This window comes from Phyllostomus hastatus, unplaced genomic scaffold (genome assembly GCF_019186645.2).
Source record: "Phyllostomus hastatus isolate PE091 unplaced genomic scaffold, TTU_PhHast_1.1 phas_contig_86, whole genome shotgun sequence".
NCBI lineage: Eukaryota > Metazoa > Chordata > Mammalia > Chiroptera > Phyllostomidae > Phyllostomus > Phyllostomus hastatus.
In genome coordinates, this window is record NW_025333977.1 from 41,291,593 (window position 1) to 41,313,108 (window position 21,516).

Genomic DNA, 21,516 nt, shown 5'->3' on the forward strand with positions numbered 1-21,516 from the left:
TAGCTGTGGTTAACAGAGTAGGAAACTGGAGCTTCTGTTGTACTAGATCACAGAAGAAGTCTGAGACAGCATGTGATTAAGTGGAGACCTGCTTGCAAATAGCTCTGTATCTAATTCATGAGCTGCCATGTTTGCCCCTCTTGAGATCACATGAGTGTCCACATGATTGTGTCTCCTGAGGAGTAAGGTTCTCACTTGCTTGTTGACTATTTCTGAAGATCAGATACATTTCTCACAGCAGGTGGGAAATCCAGAAGGCTGACTCAGTCTTCTCTAAAATTAGGAAGCACTGTTGTCCACCAGAGTCACCCAATAATGAGAGTGATAACAGAGGCTCAGTGAGCATGAAACTAGAATATTGCAAAGACCTCTCCAATCTCCTTTCTCCCAGTGGCCCTTGGACCCTCCTTACCTCCTCTTCATTAGTTCCTCTGGTTCATCCTTGTCCAGAGCCCATTGATGGGTGAGCTTTGTTCTAGACTTAAAGGGGACAGTTACAGACACATATGCCTTTTAAGATGAGGAGTGGGTTATTGGAGACATGAAAGGAAAAAATACCTACTAAAACCATTCTTATATTGCTACTTATCCACCCACTCAGGAGAGAAAATACTTTGGCCAGAGAATTATAATAGAGATTCACACCTACCTCCTTTCCTCCATTCAAAAATCCTACCCATCACTCAACCCACAGTTCAAACACCACCTGCCTGTGAAGTATGTCTGATCCCTGGCCAGTCATAATGCTCTGTACTGAGAGCTCCCCACACTGTGCCTTTGCTATTGCAATCACAATATCTCTACTGTATTACTCATGGGTAGACTGCAGGGCCTGGAGGGCAGGAGTGGGTCTGATTCATCTCTGTCCTACTTCACCCCAGCCCCACCCTCACCCCCAGGGCCTGGCCAAGACAGGAAGAAAGCTGGGTAAATTGAGTTTTAGGATAAAAGGAAGTATAACCAGAAGTATAACTTGGTTCAAAAGGATTTCAGTCCAACTTCCCAAGAAGCCACTCTCCAAGCTCAGAGTTTGGAAAGCTGGTATCTATCTGGCCCCAGACCTCCCCTCCAGGGCCACTGGCAAGAACCCAGTTTCCTCTTGTCTTGTAGCCCTGGCACAACATTCTTGTGCTCATCATACTGTTCTTGAGGAGGTTTCTTCTTGTACTTATGAAGACAGAGTTGGGCAAGACGGTTGTAAAGTCCTGTAAGTGAGCTCTCATCTCAGGCTGCTGTCCCCTCCTACAGTATGCCTGCTGAGCAGACATCCAGCCTTGGCTTGAGCAACATTCCTCATGGGGAGTTCACGTCCCCTTGGATACCTGAGTCTGGGAGACACTTTCCTTAGATTCACATCCACCCTTGGAGCCCAACTCTACCTTTGGGAGCTGCACAGAACAATCTGCTTCCTCTTCCCTAGAGAAGTCTTCAAATGTTTGGGGACAGCTCTCTTGTCCTCTTGACTCTTCCTTCAACAGACTAAATGGCCTCAGCTCTTAAGCTCTTTTCACTTGTCCCACCAAGGCTATTGTTTTTAAGTGCTCTTGAAAGAATATTCTCCCCAAGGTGAAATAGAAATGAGCAGTCCTGTTGGTCCTGACCCGACCCCTTGCTGCATCTCAGCAAGAATAAATACTTTCACGTCTCTCCAGTGGTGCAGAAATAATTGGCGAGGATCAAATTCATACACACACTTGCTCAAATCGTGCCAACAGCAGAGTGTGCAAGTTTGAACAGAAAACAGAAGGTCAGCCCCCAATTCAGTTGTTATTTTTTTCCTTTAAATATAGATGAGTGTAAAGTAAGGAGCCTGAGAGCCAATAACTCAATTGAAAACTCTCCTTTGAGATCTTTGAAGTAGGACCTGTGGGACCAGAATGTGGACCAACCAGGTTACAGACCATCTCAATAGCAAAAAGGTGAGACTGGTGGTAGGGAAGTTCCTGAAGAGGCTTTGTTTTAGTGGAGCACCTCTCAGGCTTGTTTCCTACCATTTTCCCTTCCAAGAGCACTAGAACTGCTCAACAGGTCAGATCTCTTAAAAATAAATGGTAAAAAATTTACTAGAAATTTTCCTTCCTCCCTCCCTCCTTCCTTCCCTCCCTCCCTTCCTTCCTTCCTTCCTTCTTCCCTCACCTTATTCCAAATGTCTTTGAGTTAACAAATGCCCAATATTTTTGTGGTCCTGTGCTTTAAATAGCATTGAATTGCTCATTGCTTCACATAAGTAACCAGTGTTTAAAGTCTAAAATCTTTTTTGAGATAAAGAATTTGGGCCAAAGATAAACCTGCAGTAATAAGGTTTGACCTGTAACCAAATTAAATATCACAGCATTAGATTAATTTCAGCCCCACACACCCACTATTATTTCAATCTATTAATTCTTAAAATTGGTACAAAATCCTTCCTGAAAGTGTATTTGATGTGATATATTGTGTAGATATATTTATGTAAGGACTCTTAATCATCTTTTTAATGAAAAGATTAAGCAAGAATTGTTTTAAATTTTAAATGCCTTCATTACATTATTCTTAAATCCAATCAATGATAACTTTTGAAGGGCAATAATGAACTGCTGGTAACATCTTCATTTTTGCTTGTTTCTAAGCCTGGGGACAGGTAGGTGATGAGAACACATGCTCAGATCGTACAAATCCTAGAAGACTTTCTAGTTTGTAAAAAAGAATATCTTCTCTCTTTCCTAAACTTCACAGCACTGGAACCTTGCCCAGCTTCCTCCTACAGTCTTTTACATCACCTGAAGGAGAAAGTCGATTTTGCTACTTGTTTAAGGCTTGAGATATGCATGAATCATGTGAACAACTTACTACATGTCAGAAGTATAAATCCTGGTCTCTGAGAGTCTGAGGAAAAGATGGGGAAGGGGAATCAAGGAAGACTTCTTAAGGTAAGGTGGTCACTCCCTCCCAAGTGTTTTTCCTGAGAGCTTTGGTATCTGGAAGAGCCTTTCTTGCCCCTTCAAGTGGAGTTAGAAACAGGTCCATCCCACAAGTGGAGCAGCAGCTGGGGCCCTGTGCTTGGAGGGGTGGTGCTTGAGGCATGGGTCACTGAACACTATGTCTTTTCTGACCCCTCTGAAGCTTAATTTGAACTATCTGTCACATCTGATATCCCAAGAAGCCTGTGAAGATGCTGATGGTGCAGCTTCCTTGCAAGTGCAATACTCTTACAGCTGGTGGAGCCACGCTGGCCCCACCCTTCCAAGAGGAACCCTGCTTGGAAGGCAGCCTCTGGAAAGCCTTACTCCATCATTCGTTGGGCAATTGTCCTCAGCTTAACCGACACGATTGTTTGGATCAGTCTGTTCCAGGACCTGAGGAATTCAGAAATCAATACTAATGGTAGTAATATAGTAGCTAATATAATCCATGCTCAAAAGTCAAAGTAAATTAGCTGGCACAGTTCTTATTCAACATTTTGTTTAGCAAGTAAAGCGATCACTTGCAGTCAAGGGTACATGGAGTATGTGGCAGAAATGGTTGAAAGCCAGGAAGACCGAGCTCTTCCTAGGATGGGATGGGTTGTAATGAGAAGGAACTGCCCAGGGATTCAAACTGGAGAGGGAGAACCTGCAGAGCGGGAGCCTCTTCAGGCTGCAGGCGGAGGGCTGGAGAAACAGAGAGGGGAACATAGGGACAATGTGTCCAGGTTGGCTAAAGGCCCGGCCTCCTCCTGGAGCTGGAGCCTCCATGTTTTCAGTTAGAAGACTTCTAGGTCTTCTAACACATTTCTGAGACGAGGCCAGACAGGTTTAAAGGAGCTAGGAAAGCACAAAGGAGAGATTGCAGAGGGAGAAAATGCACAGAGAGGTTTTGCTGAGGAAAGCAGGGGATGTTCATGGTGAGGGGTTGCTCCTCAGATTAGAGAGAAGTCTCTGGAACCAGGAGATGAGGGCTAGACCTCACAAGGACAGACTCCCCACCTGTGGGCCTTCCCGAGGTCTCTAAGCTCCAACCAGCCATGGAGAGCAGAAGGCTCATCTTTAATTTGTGCCAATTTTTCTGACAAACTCAATTTGAAGATTCAGCTCAATTGCAATCAACAAAGCAAGCCAACCAGAAAACCACTTGCTTCCCTTGCAGCAAGGAGCACCATCAGTAATGCCAAAGGAGCCAGACAGGGTGCGGGCCTCTGTCAAGGGTGCAGGGGCCCTACTCTTCTGTCTTCAGCAGGAACTGGGGCCCAGCCTAACCAGGAGGGCTCCTTCCCAGCCCCCACCATTCCCCAAGGTGCTTTGGGTAAGGCAACAGCTTGCAGGAGACAGAACACTGGATTGGAATCAGGAGGCCTTGATTCTAGTCCTGTCTGCTATGGACTGCTGGGTGTACTAGGGCACATCACTTATCCTTCTGGAGTTGCTGTTTTCTCATCTGTAAGAGGGGTGGGAGCAAGAAATAGTCCCTGCTGTGCTTACCTTACAGGGTGATTATGAAGCTCTAATAAGATAATGGATGTGGATGTAAAAGCTGCTTCCACACAGTCCGGGGCATTGAGCAGATGCTCCCCTCTCAGTGTAATGTGCTGATGACAATGATGGGAGGGGTGGCTGAGCTGCCTTTTAGGCACAGTTCCTATAAATATTGCACCAAGAGATGGAGTCCTGATTTTAATGGCCTGATGTTACCCATCTCATTGATCTCTGCATTCTCACCTTAGCTCTGAAGGATCATTTTTAGTTACATGAGGGGTTTGGATGGAATGTCTGGGATCATCTTTTTCTCCACTCCAAGTTCCCCTCCCAGATATCCTCTCTGGAGTACCAGGGACTTGCAGCATCAGTAGCCACACTGAGATCAAGCTCCCTCTGGTTTTACCTGGAAGAAGGGGAAGGTTGATGATCTTCCCAGGCCTCAGGCCTAAACCTAGCAAATCCTTCTCCTGGCACCGTGACTGCTTACTCTTACTTAAGCTGGAAAGAAAGGACAGGAAGAGAGAGCTGGGTGGCTCAGAGCTACAGCTTGCAGGAGATTAGGACTTAGTGTGTGTGTGTGTGTGTGTATGTGTGTGTGTGCATACTTACTGTGGCTACCCTGCAAGAGCTGCACTGCTTGTTCACCTGCCTCTCCCCATACCATGCCCAATAGTTAAATGTTTTCTCTAGCAAAGGCAAAAATAGACATTATTTGCAGAAAAGGAAACTGGGGCAATGATAAAAGTGAATTGCCAGTGGTTATTGAGAGACAGTTTGGGTAAGCAGGGATCAGAATCCCAAATCACCAAGTCCTTGAACTTTTTCTGAGCACACAGATGGGCCTGTGCTCTCCTGTGAAATGAGCTTGCAGCCTGATGCGAGGGCCAGGTGGCTGGTGTTTGCTGTGGAGGGAGGGAGCGGGAAGAAGGGCTCCTCAGCCTGTGTTAGAATCTCAGAGCTGAGTGATCACTGGAGTCTGCGGGCCCTCAATGCTTTGCCACCAAAACCACTTTCAAAAGATGTCCTTCATCCTAGCTTCACATTAATGAAGATTTTATATACTAAGCACACTAAATGTATTGTTAAAATGAATTTATTTTCCCACTATTTATTAAAGAAATCTATGACTGCTGATAGGGGTTTCTCATCAGCACAAACACCCCAAAACATCGATACAATGCTGGTCAAAAGCAATCAATTCTTTCATCACGTCAGCCCCTTTGATTGGAAATGTAAATTTGCATCAGGCCTTTTGGAATCACAGACACTGGCTATCTTTGAGGACTTCTGGTAGACTAGGAACCCAAAAGTTAGAGCTTTTGGACTAGACCAACTCCCATTTTACAGACGTGGGAAGTGAAGCCCAGAAGGATGAAGTCACTTTTCCAAGGTCACACAGGGAGTGTGTGGCAGGTCTGGGACTAGAGCACGTTCCCAACCCATGCCCTGGATCCTTTCCTCAGCACCTGGGTCAGTTAAGCTGGAAGGCACACATTTGTAGAACCAGCCTCAGCTTTCTGGACCCACTCAGTCTTGTACAGATCCAGACTGAAGTAGGAATGAGAAGAGACAGCTCATTGCACCTGCTACAGAATTCAACTTATGTCGAGTATTGTAAAACCCAGCCCAGAAGTGACTGACACTCTGTCTTCCAGGTGATTCATTGTGGCAGCAGAATGAGCCCCAGCCAAGGTCAGAGTGACATCCCAAAGCCTGCCCTTGGTGTCTTCCCCCATCTCACATTTGGCTAGAAAGTACAAAGCTCAATTCTTTTGTAAAATCCAACAGGCAGCTGTCCCCGAGGGTTCTGGCCAGCCTCTCTGGGACTCCCAGGGCTAGCAGAGCCTCCACTGCACAAGGCCTGGCAACTGAAGAGCCACAGGCAGGGAAGAGGGGCATTCTCAGTTCATGCTGGATCCTATTTACTGTTAAAATGATGATACCATGATTTTTTCCTCCCTCAGAGAGGGGCAGGTGGTAGGAATGTCACTTCTTTGCCATTGAAAGTTAAACTGCCTTTGGCTACACACCAGGGACTGTGTTATTGAACACTCACATCTCTGGCCAAATGTCTGCTTCTACAGCAGTGACAAGACTGTCCAATCATTGGGTCCTAACTCCAGCATTATACACACTTGTGCTCCTTCTTTCTGCAGAGATCGGAGGAAAACAGAAGCTTTAAAAACTATGTAAACTTAAATTTGGGGCTGTGAAGTAAGACTTGCAGGTAAATCCTCCTTTGTTCATTGCACAGGATACAGGAGCAGCTCTCATTTTTTCATTCATTCAATAAGCATTTAGCAGTTCAGCTTCAGTGCTAGGAACCGGTGAAGAACAAGTGAGTGAGTGAGTGAATGAATCAACCAGTGCCAGCCCGTCTGGGGTGCACTTCCATACCACCACTTTATTCTTTCAGGGACACTTGGAATTATTAGATTTCCGTTTCCGTGTCAGAACGTAAGCCCACGAGTGAGTGGGAAGACTGCTTCTGTCCTGTTTATCACTCCGGCACGGCCCCTGGCACAGCCCCAGGCACAGCGTATTTGTTAAATGGGGGATGGTGGGTTGGGTGGAAGGATGGTTTGGAGAAAAATTAAGTGAGCAAATGAACAAGTGAGAGACAGTGGGTTTTACCAAATGTTTTTTCATTTCCTTACTACTCATATGTATATTATTCATTTTATGAAGAGCCACTCACTCATTTTGTATATATTTTCATGCTTCTGCAGTAATGAGTTATTTTAAACATTTTTTACTTGTCAATTACAATTGATATATTTTTTTCTAAAAAATTTTATTTATTTATTTTTAGAGAGAGAGGCAGGGAGGGGAAAAGAGAAGGAGAGAAACATTGACACGAGAGAGAAACATCGATTGGTTGCCTCTTTCACACCCTCAAATGGGGACCTGGCCCACAATCCAGGCACGTGCCTTGACCCAGAAATGAACTGGTGATCTTTCGGTTTGTGGGATGACACTCACCCACTTAGCCTTAAACCAGTCAGGGCTATAATATTATATTATTTTCAGGTGTACCACATTAGTTTCAGTGATTAGACATTCATGTAACTCGTGAAGTGATCATCCCCATAAGCCTAGTACCCATCTGACACCACCCATGGTTATTATGGCATCATTCACTACATTCCCTATGCTGTACTTATACATCCCTGTGACTGTTTCTGTAATGGGCAATTTGCACATCTTAATCCCCCTTTTTCAACCATCCCCTCAAACCCCCTTCCCATCTGGCAACCATCAAAATGTTCTCTGTATCTGTGAGTTTGCTTCTGTTTTGTTTCTTTAATTTGTTTTTGTTTTTTAGATTCCACATACAAGTGAAACAATGTTGTTCACTGAGTTATTTCACTGAGCATAATACCCTCTAGGTCCATCCATGGTCTCACAAATGGCAAAATTTCATTCTTTTTTTAATGTCTGAGTAGATTCTATTGTAGATATGAACCACTTCTGTATCCATTTGTTTATTAATGCACACTTAGGTTGCTTCCATATCTTGGCTATTGTAAATAACTCATTAACTTATTTATAGTTTGCCTTATTCCAGAGAGGATTTAAAGCATCATCCTCAAAGGTAAAAGTTTTAATTTTGGACCCCGTGGCAAACATTTCAGAACGTGTCCCCATAATTCTTAGTTCATCACATCTCAGAACTGGACATTTCCTGACCAACCTGCCCCAGGCCAGTTGGGTCACTGAGAGATCCTAACCTGTGATTCTTGCCCTCTGGCTGCTTGGAGTGCGGTCGTGTGAAAGGCACATTCACGCTCAGGTGAAACAGTTCTGGGGAGAATGGAGGGATTTCTCCACCGAGCACCTGAGACAGTGGAAGCAAAGGGGAAGGAAGGGTGTTTGCCTGAGTAGAGTCAGTCATGTGTTATTTTTTATTCCCCATAGTGCTAGTCACTCAGCAATTACTCAATGCTTTCCCACTAATAATTTATGAGATTATTAGCATATAGGGAAATTAGTTGCCACTTAGGAGTAAGATTTATTTTCTTAGTGTCCATACACACCAACTACCCCAGCTACACATTCTGCCGGAAGGCATTGAGCAGAAATGAATGCATTTGGGGAATTCTTTTGACTCCTTTTATTGCAAATTATGATAAGCAGCACTACCCTGTCAGAGCGTGGCTGGGTGCTAGGATGGTGTTGAAGAGCTCACAGTCTAACGTAGACAGGTGAGCAGGCGGTCATAGTGTGGTATAATAAGAGTAGTGACTGAGGGCTGTGCCTCCCGTGCTGTGGGAGCAAAGAGGAGGGCCACTTCACCTGGGCCCGGACTTCAAAGAGGCTTCTTGGAAAACCAGTGGGATTTAGCCAAGAGAAGGAGGTGCGCAGAATGTTCCAGAAAGACAGATCCCTCTGAACAACAACACCAGGACACGAGAGGAACAGTGTGCTTGGGAAACTATGAGTCATTCTGTTTGGCTGCGTCCTGGAGTACACGAAGGGTGGGGGATTGCGGAGAAATTGAGAGGTGAAGCCAGCGAGTTAAGCTAGATCACAAATGACTTGGAGTTACCTAAGGATTTTATTTCAGATGCAATAGAGAGGCAGACACGGCAGGATTTTTAAGCAGGAAAGTGAGAATATCATATCTGTGTTCCAGAAAGATCTCTTGGGCATGACGCAGAGTGGCTGGAGGTGGGAAAGGCTGGTGCAGGAAGACCAGTCAGGAGGCTGTACACTGCGGCAGGAAGACACGGGGCCTGGATGAAGGCGCTGACGGGGAGAACAGTGAGCATGGGTGGGTTCAAGACTATTCAGAAATATCTGTGAAAAAGAGAAACTGCTCAAGAGAGAAGCCAGCAGTGAGCCTCTGGGCTTCCATTTAAACTACATTACGCTAGAGAACCCGCCTTTCACCAGCCTGTGCTGCTGGAATCAATGCATTTCAGTTGATTTTAGAAGTCTCTCATAGTGACAAGAAAGAAGGGAGGGAAGGAAGGAAGGAAGGAAGGAAGGAAGGAAGGAAGGAAGGAAGGAAGGAAGGAAGGAAAGAAGGAAGGGAGGGAGGGAGGAAGGAGGGAGGGAGGGAGGGAGGAAAGAAAACCCCACACCTAAGTATGACTTTATAAACAAATAAAATCCTTCTTTTAAATTCATCCATTAAAAGTGAACCCTTTCACCTGCCTGGGATGTCAGCAGGGAGATTTTTCTCTGATTTTTCTTAATCAGCAGTGGGAAGGTGGGGACAGTTCTGCAGCTCCAGTCCATTCAAAGTTGCTCTTTCACAGTGCCAGGAATCCTGCTCACTGGTCTGAATCTTGCTCACTGGCCTGAAACAGTGGTTTTCACCTGCCACCACAAAAATGTCCAAACCTGTAGGGAATTTTAATAAGAACTTATTTTGAACTGAATTAATGATAATTGCCAGGAAGCAAGACTTCAAATGCTCCACAGAATGACAGTTCTGCAGTTTCTTTTGTGCATTTGGAAACAAGAAGGGAACCATAAGGAAGACTATGTAAAGGTGGGAGAAAACAAGGCAGGGATTGGAAAACCAGATAGTTAACAAGAACATGTGCTCTCTTGAGGGTGGCTACACTTCTGAGGGTTCTGAAAAAGAGTCAGTTCAAAGGTGCATTAACCTAGATGCACAAAAACAATGGGCAGGGCTAGCTTAAGGGGAAGATAAACCTTTTACCAAAGAAGTTATCTGTCTGGGTCATAACTACCCACCATGACCGGCTCAGTTAGGAATTTATGATCAGAGTTACTTTGGTTAGATTTATTATAATACCCCTTTTTGGTCCACACACCCCTGCTGCACACTGGATCACCTTGGCAGCTTTGAATACCCTCAGTGAGAGGCCATACCCCTGACCAAGCACATCAGAACCTCTGGGGGATGAAGCCCAGGCATCAGACTTTGTTAAAACTCTCCTGGGTGATTCCAGCTGTTTAAGCTGGCTGATAACCACCAAAGGAACGGAAATGTGCTAACTGACCCTCCAACCACATACTGCACCTCTCGGGCAAGATGCCCCCACCCCTCACCCTGAAGCCAGGAAAAGGTGCAGCTTGGAACCCTGGCTACCTAAACCTGAATCTTTAAGAAAATTTTCTTAAGAAACAGAGGATAGAAACTTTAACAGAGTTACCTACCTAAAGGCAAGATTAGGAGAGACAATGAAGGTTCATTCCCTCTGTCCCTAACTTGTCTATGTGCATCGAAGCAGCCCATCTTGGTCCCCAGGACACCTAGCAGCCTTCAGCACCACGCGGGCTCACCTTTTCTCTGGTGAGCCTGGCATTTCTCATTTTCCACCAAGTGTCTCTAATACTAGAAGAAAAAAAGAGATCCTGCGAGGGAGGGAAAAACTCTCTTCCTCTACCCCTTGGGGTGGAAAAATAATTTTCCCTTCTGGGAATGAAAAATAATTTCTCTCTACCCTTCTAGGTTCTTGGCTGAAACCCCCTGTAATAAAAGAAAAATTAACAGGAGAAAAAATAGTTTATTAACAAGTAAATAAACTAACATGTATCTTCATGTATACGGAGATTGAACAGGAACGCTGAGATGGCCGAGGCCGCATCAGGGTCCAGGATGAGTCAGCCCAAGTTGAGTCTCTCTGGTATGCAGGTTGTTTTGAGCTAAAGGCAATTTCAGCTTCAAGCTCAAGAGAAACTTCTGCCCCAAACCTTAACTACCTGGAAGAATTTGATTTAGAGATCTTTCCCATAGAGATTTTCAGAGATAACTTCTTTTGACCTATCTATGGAGCAGGGGAAATTTCTATTTACTAAGTCTGCTTATCATCCTGCAATGAAGCCCCCAAGGTACCTTACCTCATCCCTAACTCAGGATGCCCTATATACCATGTTCCCCTCCTATCTCTGAAGCTCTCCTTCATGTGGGGTCTCTGACTCTCTCATGTACGTGGGGTTCCCATATAAAGGCATGTGTTAAATTTGCTTATTTTCTCCTGCTAATCTGTCTCCTATTTGATTATTAGACCAGCCAGAAGAACCTTGAAAGTTTGTCTCCCTCACAGCCACAGGCTTAAATACCATCAGTTAAAGACCAAAGCAAAACAAAACGAAAAGATGTTGATAGGGTGGAGGCCAGTTATGAAGGGTTACCAGGAAAAGCAGAGTAAACATAGGTAAAGTCTAATCTGCTGGTTTAAGCCGGTGCCTTCCCCATTGATTAGGGTTCCTTGTGAGACAGTCGCCCTTGTCTTCCAGGCAGAGAGGGAGACAGGCTTCAAATGCAGATTTCCTTTATAAACATGAATGACTTTTACAAAAGGGTGAAGTCTACCTTTTTGTACTTCTGTTTTCAGAGCTTCTCCTGTGTCTGCTGTCTTTCAAAATAATCAGCTCAAAATAATTCTTATGCCAAAAAGGCATCTATTAAAGTGACATATTCTGCTACTCTTTATGCCCATCTTAGGTTATTCAGCCAGGGCCCTATAAATAAGACAGACCAATGTGAAAAGCAAACAGAAATTTATTAACATTATGCAGGGTCTGTCCTGAAGGTATCCAGCCATGTAATAGGAAAAATAGAGACATTTATTGAAGAAGATACAAGAAACATAGTATGATAATGCCTCAGTCTCCTTCAAAGTAGGCACCTTGGGGCCTCACACAGTTCTAATTACCATCAGCTGCCCCCTTGTATTTTCCAGAATTTCATCGACAGTCTGAAATCTCTTCCCTTTCAAAGGTAATTTTAGTTTTGGGAAAAGCCAGAAGTCACAGGATGCCAAATCTGGGCTATAACAGGGCTGGGTCACCTGGGTGATTTAATGTTTTGCCAAAACACTCTGCACAAGATGGTGCATGAGCACATAAGTACATTGTCATTACGAAGAAGATGCCAATCACCAGTTGCCTATAGCTGCGGCCTTCTGAATCATCTGAATAGTTTCCATGGAGAAATGTTCAAGCTTAATGCAAAATTTGATGCATATTCTTTGCTCTACTCGCTCAGTCAGTTTGAATACAGTGGCCACACAGTACACATGCTCACTCAACAGCGTCTATTGCCCCCACTGACTAGTACAGCGAAGTCATCATTGTCTACAGATGCTCATTCCAGTCCATTCTCCTTGGCTCAGGTTACATCGATGTCCTGCAAACTGCTCCCATTTTATTAACAATGGCTCAACTTTTTCTGGACAGACCTTGTATATCGAAATATGGAAACACCCAGCAATGAGTAACCCAAAGGGGAGGTTAGAATTTGGGTTTAAATGCAACAAAGGAAAAGGGGTCTGGGTCTTCTGGGTGAGGGAATCAAATTTTGGGAAGGTAACCAGGAAAAATATGGTAAACAAGGGCTGTTTAGAAAAGTTTGTTATGCAGATCTAAGTTGGTGTTTTTTCCATTGATAGGAATTGTTAAATCCTCCTCTTCCTGGTAGCTGGAGAAATAGCCATCTCTACAGATGGAAATTTCCTTTATAAATGCAAAAGGAAACCCTGTGCCCTGTTTTTAGAGCCTTTTCTTTTTTTTATATTTAAATGTTTTTATTTTAAAATTTTCAAATGTAAAAGTTGGTATAACACCCATATATTCTGTACCTCATTAATCAATTTTCAATCGCTAATGCAATTTTCTTTGTATATTTTGTGTAGATATACATTTATAACTCAATAATCATAAAACAATGTTAGAGATTACATACACATATGAAATCCTTTATAATCACAATTTATCACAACCAAGACATTTAACATTGCTATAGTATATATAAAAATTTCCCCAATTGTTACAAAAACACCCTTTTAACTAGAACTGTATCACTGAAACCAGGATGGATGCTTTTATTTATTTATTTAAAAGCATGTCTTTAAAAAGATTTTCTTTACTTATTTTTTAGAGAACAAAAGGGAGAAAGTGTGAGAGAAACCAATCAGTTGCCTTTCTCAACTATACACATCTTAGAGGCATAGCTCTGTGGATTTTTATTATATGGATATGGCTAATTGCCACACAAAACAAGTTCATTTAATTATGAGAAAACAGGTATAATCTGGACTGATTGCTTCCTTGTGAGTCGATGCCTGTTAGATCATTTTGTCAAGAATATTATCAGTCATACATCGCATCCCATTAGAAACCACACTGCTGTTTGTTCCATTCCTAGTGATGTTTGAATATTCAGCAAAGTGGACATAATCAATTTTTGTCTCTATGCCTCATCTTGCCCAATGCAGTTTAGAATTTCAATTCTGTGAACTAGTATTTAAAATTTTTCCCCATCTCCTTTTTCCTTCCTACCTTAGGCCTGGGGATCTTTGAAGATGTGGCCACTTCCACTCTTGCTTCCTGTCAATGAGTTCTGACTTACTATGTGCAGATTCATTTGCCTGGGTCAGCAATGTGTTGGCAGGACCTCCCACTCCAAAGCTGTTACTTCCAGAACCAACTTTTGGGAATCTTGTGCTTGTTGGGAGCAAAGGACAATGTGGAGAGCTGGCCCAAGGTTCCTCTATGACATTCCTGTTGCACCTCACACATAAACACACATGTGTGCTGTGGGTACAGACCTATCTGTGGCTGTTAACTTTAATTTCCAGATGGGAAAAATGGCTTTTCTCTGGGCTCCCCCTATCAAGACCATACCACAGGGCTCCTTTGTCATAGAATTCTCTTTCTTGAAATATTTGGAGATCATGGGGCAGAGACAGTGAAAGAGATAGAGCAAGGTGGTTAAAACTTCATAGTAATTTTGGGAGTTTGGGAAATGTGACTTTAGGGATTTTATTTTGCTGGGGCAGTAAGGAGGGGTAAGTAAACAATCTTAATGGTAGAATAGGACTTATTTTATATAGAATCTTAAGCTTATTTTAGTGTGGTAGGAACAGGATAAGCAGAATTGGAAAGCAAACTAAAATTCCAAAATTAGTAAAGGAAGAGAATAAAGTAATAAAATAGAAACTTGAGCAATCCAATGAAAAAAGGGAAAAGGTTAAAATAGAAAACAAATTTAAAATATATATGCAACAGTAAGGAATAAAGTATTATTTATTACACTGAAAAAATGACTACTATTAATCATGCCTTATGGCTTAATCCTACTGAGTTAAGAGCACTAACAATAATTTGTATACAAAAATATTTCCTGAACACAATGATTTTTACATATACATTTAAGACATATTATGTATTAATGACCAAGAAATAACCTTGAATGTTTTAAACAGAAACATACAAAACAGTTACAACTGATAAGAACACTAGAGGAGTACCCTATGTTTTTATCCAAGAGACACACCATAGGAAACCAGGTTAAGAAAACTTTGAAAAATATTTTGTATACTAAGCCCTGACTGGTGTGGCTCAATGAATTGAGTACCAACCTATGAACCAAAGGGTTGTGGGTTTGACTTCCAGTCAGGGCACATGTCTGGGCTGAAGGCCAGGTCCCCAGTAGGGAGCACACAAGAGGCAACCAAACACTGATGTCCCTCTTCCTCCTGCCTTTCCCCTCTAAAAATAAATAAATACAATCTAAAAAATGTTTTGTATATTAATAATGAGTCTTTTTGAAGAACAGAGAAAAACAGTTTTTCCTTTGGTTTAAGGTAGTCAGCAGTTTGAAGTTATTGAACTCAGAAGGCAGCAGCCCCTGGAGGAGCCAAAGTTCTGCGGCAGGAACCCAGTGTGGGAGTGCTCCTGTGTCTTCACTCCCTCCACAATGTTCACTTGAAGTTCCCACCGTAAAGGAGCTGCTGCGGTGGTCACTTCTGATTCAGAAGGATAGTGGTTTGATGGTGTGACTTTTTCATCTTATTCACTGTGATGAATGATAATTTTTAAAATGATTTTTTTCTATTTTAAAATGTAAATGTCTATATCCCAACAGATGAAGTAGCAGGCATGTTGGGAGTCTGAAGGTAACACCCGCTCCGGCCAGTCTGTGGGCCCTGTGAGCAGGAAGCATGGAGGGTGTCTGAGCAGCCTGGAGTTCAACATCAGTGGCACCGTGGAGTTCACTGTAGTCACCTTTCTACTGCTAATTACAATCATAGCTGTACTCTTTTTCTTGGCATTATAATCTCACTGGAGGCTCTTCATCAATACCTTGTTCCTATGAACACATTTGGGGCACAACATATTGTCCTCCAGGTACAGGGGTGGAAGGCTGCAGGCAGGTAGCAAGAAGAATGCACACACTTTCCCTCGTTTTTCAGGAACCCAGGTTTGCCCAGCATAAAACTGTAGCTTAACCCAACCTTCTGTGTCTGCAGGGAGACTTCACCCATGGACCACACACCACCTAACACCAGAGGCCTCTTGTGGTGACTGCAGTGTCTCCATCTGCCCAGCACTGGCTGCGATTCTGCTCCAGGAGGCAAACACAGCTTCTGGCGTGGAAGTTGTCACGACAGCACTGCCCATTCCCTCAAGGAGAGCAGTAGCCCCTCCAAGACCAGGCACCCCCTCCTCAGGGGGAGCAGTCACTTCAGGGAGACCAAAACTTTCCAGAGTTATTCCCTCCTTTTCCATCTTCAATTTCCTTTTTGATTCTGTCAACACCCTGGCCTCCCTTGAGGAGACAGGAATATACCTTTGATTAGGGTAAGCATATTCACACAGCCTCTTATACGCTTCCACTTTCAAGCCCTTGGTGCTCAGCTTTAACTGCTGCCACCAAGGCCTCATGATGTCTCAGTGAAGCACATCAACTGGTGGCAATTTAAGGGGCAACGGAGGAATTGGTATCTTCTTCCGAATTCTGACTCTCTCATTGTCTTGTGCCATCTCTTGTGGATGGGATGCTTTGTCATCTTTCTTAGACCTTTTCCGTTTGTTTTCCTTCCCTAAGGTTCTTTCTGTTCTTGATTCACCAGCAGCCTGATGTTCCTCTTCAGCTTTTACTGGTTGGAATTTGGAAGCCATTTTCTTCCCCTCGACTTCTTTTTGGACTTACACTTCTTGCCTTTTGCATCTTCCATATTCAGAATAGAACACGAGGGTGCTAAAAAGAAGATCTTACTTCTGATATTTTAGAGCCTTTTCTGAATCTGCTGGTTCTCAATGGCTTTTAGCACAACACAATGCATATACCAATGTTAAAAAAACAAAATTTAACTGAGTTAATTGGCTTTATTAAGCAATTCCTGAATCATGCAGCACCCCATCTAGCAACTAGAAGGATGCTCTGAGGGGTTCTAAGAAATGGAAAGTTTTTATAAGAAGAAAGGTGGGGCAAGGGAGATATTAATGAAAACAGAAAAGTGATTATTTGGGGGCTGAGCATTTTTACCTTGAGGAAAGTGAAAGGGAAGTGTTTTTATCTTTCAGATTATCTCTTCTTTTGAGGACATGGAGAAGGCCTATGTGGCAAAATCCCTTAGTGGTGCTTGACCAGAAAAATACCAGACTGGTTAATTAAGATTATTTTTCTGAAAGAGGCTGAAAAGGCAATTAGATCAGTGATTAAATCTAGGTTTGGTATCATGGGCTTTTAGCATGAGTGATGCCATTTTGGGCCTGTGGGTTTTTTTAATAGAAAAAGGCATATTTTGAGTTAGATATTCTGGTACCCCTCAACCCCACAAGCCTGGGGCAGAGCCTGGAACAGTCTGGAGACCTGTGGGGATTTGGATTTTTCGCCCTAAACAATTATGCTAATCCTGTTCTCTCTTCCCTAATACGTCAATGTTGCTTTCAGTACAAAACTAATGATTATAAATCACCAAACAAACTTCACCCCAAGAAGATGGTCCATATTTACTTCCATGGCTTTTAGCACCTGCTGACGCGAGATGAAGATGATAGTGATGATGACAATGATGGTGATGGTGAGTACTGTCTACATAGTCCCGACTGAGATGCACACTGCATGGAATCTGGAGCCGGAAAGTTGAACACTAGCTGCATAGTAGCTGTGTGGCCTTTAGCAAGGAACTCAATCTCTCTGTGTCTTCATTCCTTCAACTACAAGATTAGGGTAATGATATTGGAAACATCCAGGAACATATTTTGAAGAAGGAATGAAAAAAAAAACAAAGCAGGGTGAGGGCATAAAATGGAGCCAGGAATGAGTCTAAACTAGGAGAGTGATAAAGACATATGCTATAGATGAGCTAAAGGCCATTGTGGACCACACATTTTGCCCTGAGCTTTCAAATAACTAACAGGAAGGGCAAACATGGTTAAGTGATGTTACTGGAAAGGGGACCTAGCTCTTAGCGAGTCTTCCTAGGGCTGGCTGGTAGTGTGTGGATTCTTGACTTCCTGTGGGAAGATTACACAATAGAAGTTCAGGTGATTTTTGGTGGTATATTTATTAAAGCTGGGGACAATGGAACAAGGAAGGGATTAGAGTAGGAGAAGCAACAGGAGAGCCTAAGTGGAGCCACTTTAGCTTATTAGAAAGTCAAAGAAAAGGGGGCCTCAGAGACAGGTTCAGGAGGTTAGCCCAGGATGAGTTGCCCATTGCTTCCCTGGTTGTGAGTCTCTTGGGGACCATTAGGGTTTAGGAGATGCATGCTTGTGCAGAAGAAGAGGGGGAAAGAAAAGGTACAGATGCATTCCTGGAGGGTGAGCATATGCTGGGACCTTTGCTTTGAGGGTTTTTAAGGGCTGGGAGTTTAGGGGAGGACTCAGGGGATGATCTCATTAGAACATTCATCAGGTTGTCCAGGTGTGCCCTTTCAAGACTGTGGTCTCCACTGATTGGTCTGTGCCAGGGCAGAGAGTCATTAGTCATCGCAGCTGGTCCTGGTGTCATCCACCTGGTCTCACTGCTTCTCTGGGCCTAGAGCTTAAATACAATGGAGGCCTAGATGTTGTCTCTAGGGAGGTGACCTTCTGTATCTGTCTGGGAATTGCTTGGCTAGTTTATTTAACTACCTGTCTCAGTTTCCACATTCTACTTGCCAAAATTTTTCTTAGCTTCTTACTATCCAGCCTCAGTGACTTAGTTCATTGTGTTCATAAAATAAAAAACAACCAGTTATTCAAGAGTGATTCAGGCATCTCTCCTGGGGTTTTTAACTAAGAGAGCACTGCATGGTGAAGTGAGCAATGTCCTCATAGCATCTTTGATGAAGATTCTCACAGGGCAATTTCTTATGGCACATCTCAGCATAGGCTACTGCTTCTCTACTCCCGCTGCTATTCCATAGTTGAAGTGGAGCACAAGTAAAACATGGCATTGGATCAAGGCACTGAGCATTCTGGAAAGGGAGAAATACTGGTCAATTCAGGGAGAGAAGGAAGGGTAAGGTCTGGGCAAGTGGAGACAGGTTGGGATGAGGTAGAACACAGTAAGTGAGCAAAGATCAAGAGGCTACATAGGATTGCCCCTTTCTGCCTCCTAGCCTCCCTACTCAGGAGTTAAGAGGCAGCTCTAGTGTTCTGTGTGCTCCTGGCACAAACCTAGAGGAAAGTCTCTCTCGAGAGGGAAAGTCTTTTCTCAGTGTGGCCAGCAGGAGGGTGGAGGCACTGGTAGACCTGAGCCTGTGAGCACTCACTTCTAGGACAACGTGGGGGCGGTAGAATAGGGAAATGTTGGGGATAAAATTAGAGCAATGGTTCTAAACGAGGGGCAACTCTGCCCACCAGGGGACATTTGGCAATGTCTAGAGACACTTTCAGTTGTCACAACTGGGGAGGAGGTGCTACTAGCATCTACTGGGTAGATGGCAAGGCTGCTACTAAACATCCTACAATGCACAGGACAGGCCAGACAACAAAGTGTTATCTGGTTCCAAATGTTAGTAGGACCGAGGTTGAGGAAATCTGGAAAGAGAAGACCCTATGGTAGAGACAGGGATCTCTGCCAGTCCCTTCAATTTGTACTGGGCTGGGCATCAGGAGACCCAGGTTTCACCCTGAGGATAATGCTAAGATAATTATAGCCATGGTGATGACAATGACAATGATGATTCCATTTGTTCACACTGCCGCTGACAATGGAGTCTCACACTCACTTCCTCCATGACCTTCAGACAGTGTGGACCCTTGTTAAGGAAGAGGAGACCACAGCTCAGAAAGCATAACTGACTTCTTCAATATCTGCCTCAAGCTACAGTGTTTTTCTTTTCCCTCCTCCATCTCCTGGGGTGCCACTGTCTGACTGCCCCTCTCCTCCAACCACGTATGTCAGGAGAATTCCCTAATGTACAAATCTAACAGCTGAAGAGGATAAATACTTTCCCATCTTTTCTTGAGGAGACCGTGTGGTGTGGGCCAATTAGCTTCACCCACATTGGACTGTGAATGAAAAGTCAGGGACCACAGTGGTGAAGTAGGGTCAGAGGCAAATTCTTTTTTTGCAGTGAGTGGTGGTAGTGGTGATGGCCGTGGTGACATTGGGGGTAGTGGTGATGGTGGTATGGTGGTGGAGGTAAGGGTGGTGGGGGTGGGGGTGGTGGCAGTGGTATCCAGGGTCAACAGCAAGGCCAGCGACATTATGGGTGTCTGTGTAGCTGTCTGGGGTTTGGCAGTGGAGAAGGCAGCAGCCTGCTCTCCAAGCTGGTTGTGTGCCTCTGGTTCCAGCTGTGGGTCTGGCTGCATAGTGATCTTTTGTTTCTATTTGTTTTCCAGTCATTCTGGCTGGCCATGCTGTGAGCTGTGTGATATCCTTTCACAACATTCCTTCTTGGCTTCAATCGGCCAGAATCAGTTTATGTTGCCTACAAGGAGGAATTCTGGCTGATAAACTTGTGTATGACCTTGAACTGGTCCAGAGTTTGTTTTTACTTAGGGCTTAGCTCTCCCTACAGCTCGCACACGAATCTAACGGAACCTGTGCAGGAGGCCAGATCAGAGTCTCAGATACTGCTCAGAAATGCTCATCTCCTCCAACAATAAGCCTTTGCCACGCATTCAGGACCATCATGCCTAGTTCCTTCTCCAGGGGCTCTTCTTCCCAGGGCCTCTCAGCTGCCTTTGCCCATAGCCTCTTGTTAGGCTACCAGGTATTTAGCAGATGAACCCAGGTATGCATAAACTCCACCTATGGATACAACTTAAATTCTTTTTTCCCCCCCAGAATCCATGTTAACTCCCATACTATTGGCCATTTTAACAATTTTCCTCCCTGAGCTGGGACCCACTGTTACATATGAATTAGCTGCTGAGGGCAGTGTATGTCCCTCCCAGACCACCACTCAGGAGAGGTCAGCAGCCTGTGGATGGGGAGGAGACCATATAGGGAGCTTGCTGTCTGCAGGGAGCACCATGGCTCCTTCTCTGCCTCCCTGAGGGAGAATCAGCAAGGAGGAGATCTGCTGGCTCTTGGGAGCAGTGCTCTGTTCCCAGAGCCTCCCAACCACTTATTAGTGAGTCTGTGAGGCCTGTGGCCCAGTTGCTTCCTTAGAACAGGCGGAATCGTGTTTCTTGTGGGCTCTGAGGCCTGGCACAGATCCATGGGCTGAGAAGGCTCTCATGACACCAAATCTCTCTCTGGCGATACCCAGGCAGTGAAGACAGAACAGGAAAGACAAGCTCTTGCGGTTCCTAGGAGGGGCCGAGGACACCAGAGGGAGGTGATCTCTTCATTCCTTTCAGGCAGGCAGCCATGAATTCTCAGGCTCAGGATGGGCAAAACAAACCCAGCAGGGCCTTCACACTCTGGCCCAGGGCAGAGGGGAAGGGTCCAAGGCCCAGGAGCAGGAGCCCACAGTCCTCTTGACAGCTGCTCTTGGTGTCCTTCCTGAGAGTCCCTGTTCCAGCCTGTGATGCAGGCTTCCTTCCCTCCCTCCTGGGGTTTCCCCTGCAACTAGTTCTCTCTTCTTCCTTCAGTAATGGGCTCTGCCATGGCAGGGTGAGATAACTATAAACAGCTTCCTATCCTTCCCAGGAACACCTGAGAAGGGACGACACCACACAGGCAATGGCTTTGATGTCTTTGGGATGTATAATTTAAAAATATTTATGTGGCCAAGCCTATCAGTTTCTTCTTTCATGGTAACTGCCTCAATGTCATGCTAGGAAAGCCTTTCCCCATCTCAAGATTACATGAACAGTCTCTATTTTTTCTTTTAGCAATTTTTTTATATTTTTTCTCTTGAAAGCCATTTGGAATTCATATTTGTCCATAAAGCGAGGTAGGAATAGAGTGTTACTTTTTTTTCCTAAGCGG

General features: G+C 44.2%; 1 pseudogene; it reads right to left on the reverse strand.

Moving 5' to 3' along the window:
• Positions 1–15,476: 15,476 nt before the first annotated feature.
• On the reverse strand, positions 15,477–16,375 carry LOC123827503 (annotated as a pseudogene).
• Positions 16,376–21,516: the final 5,141 nt, after the last annotated feature.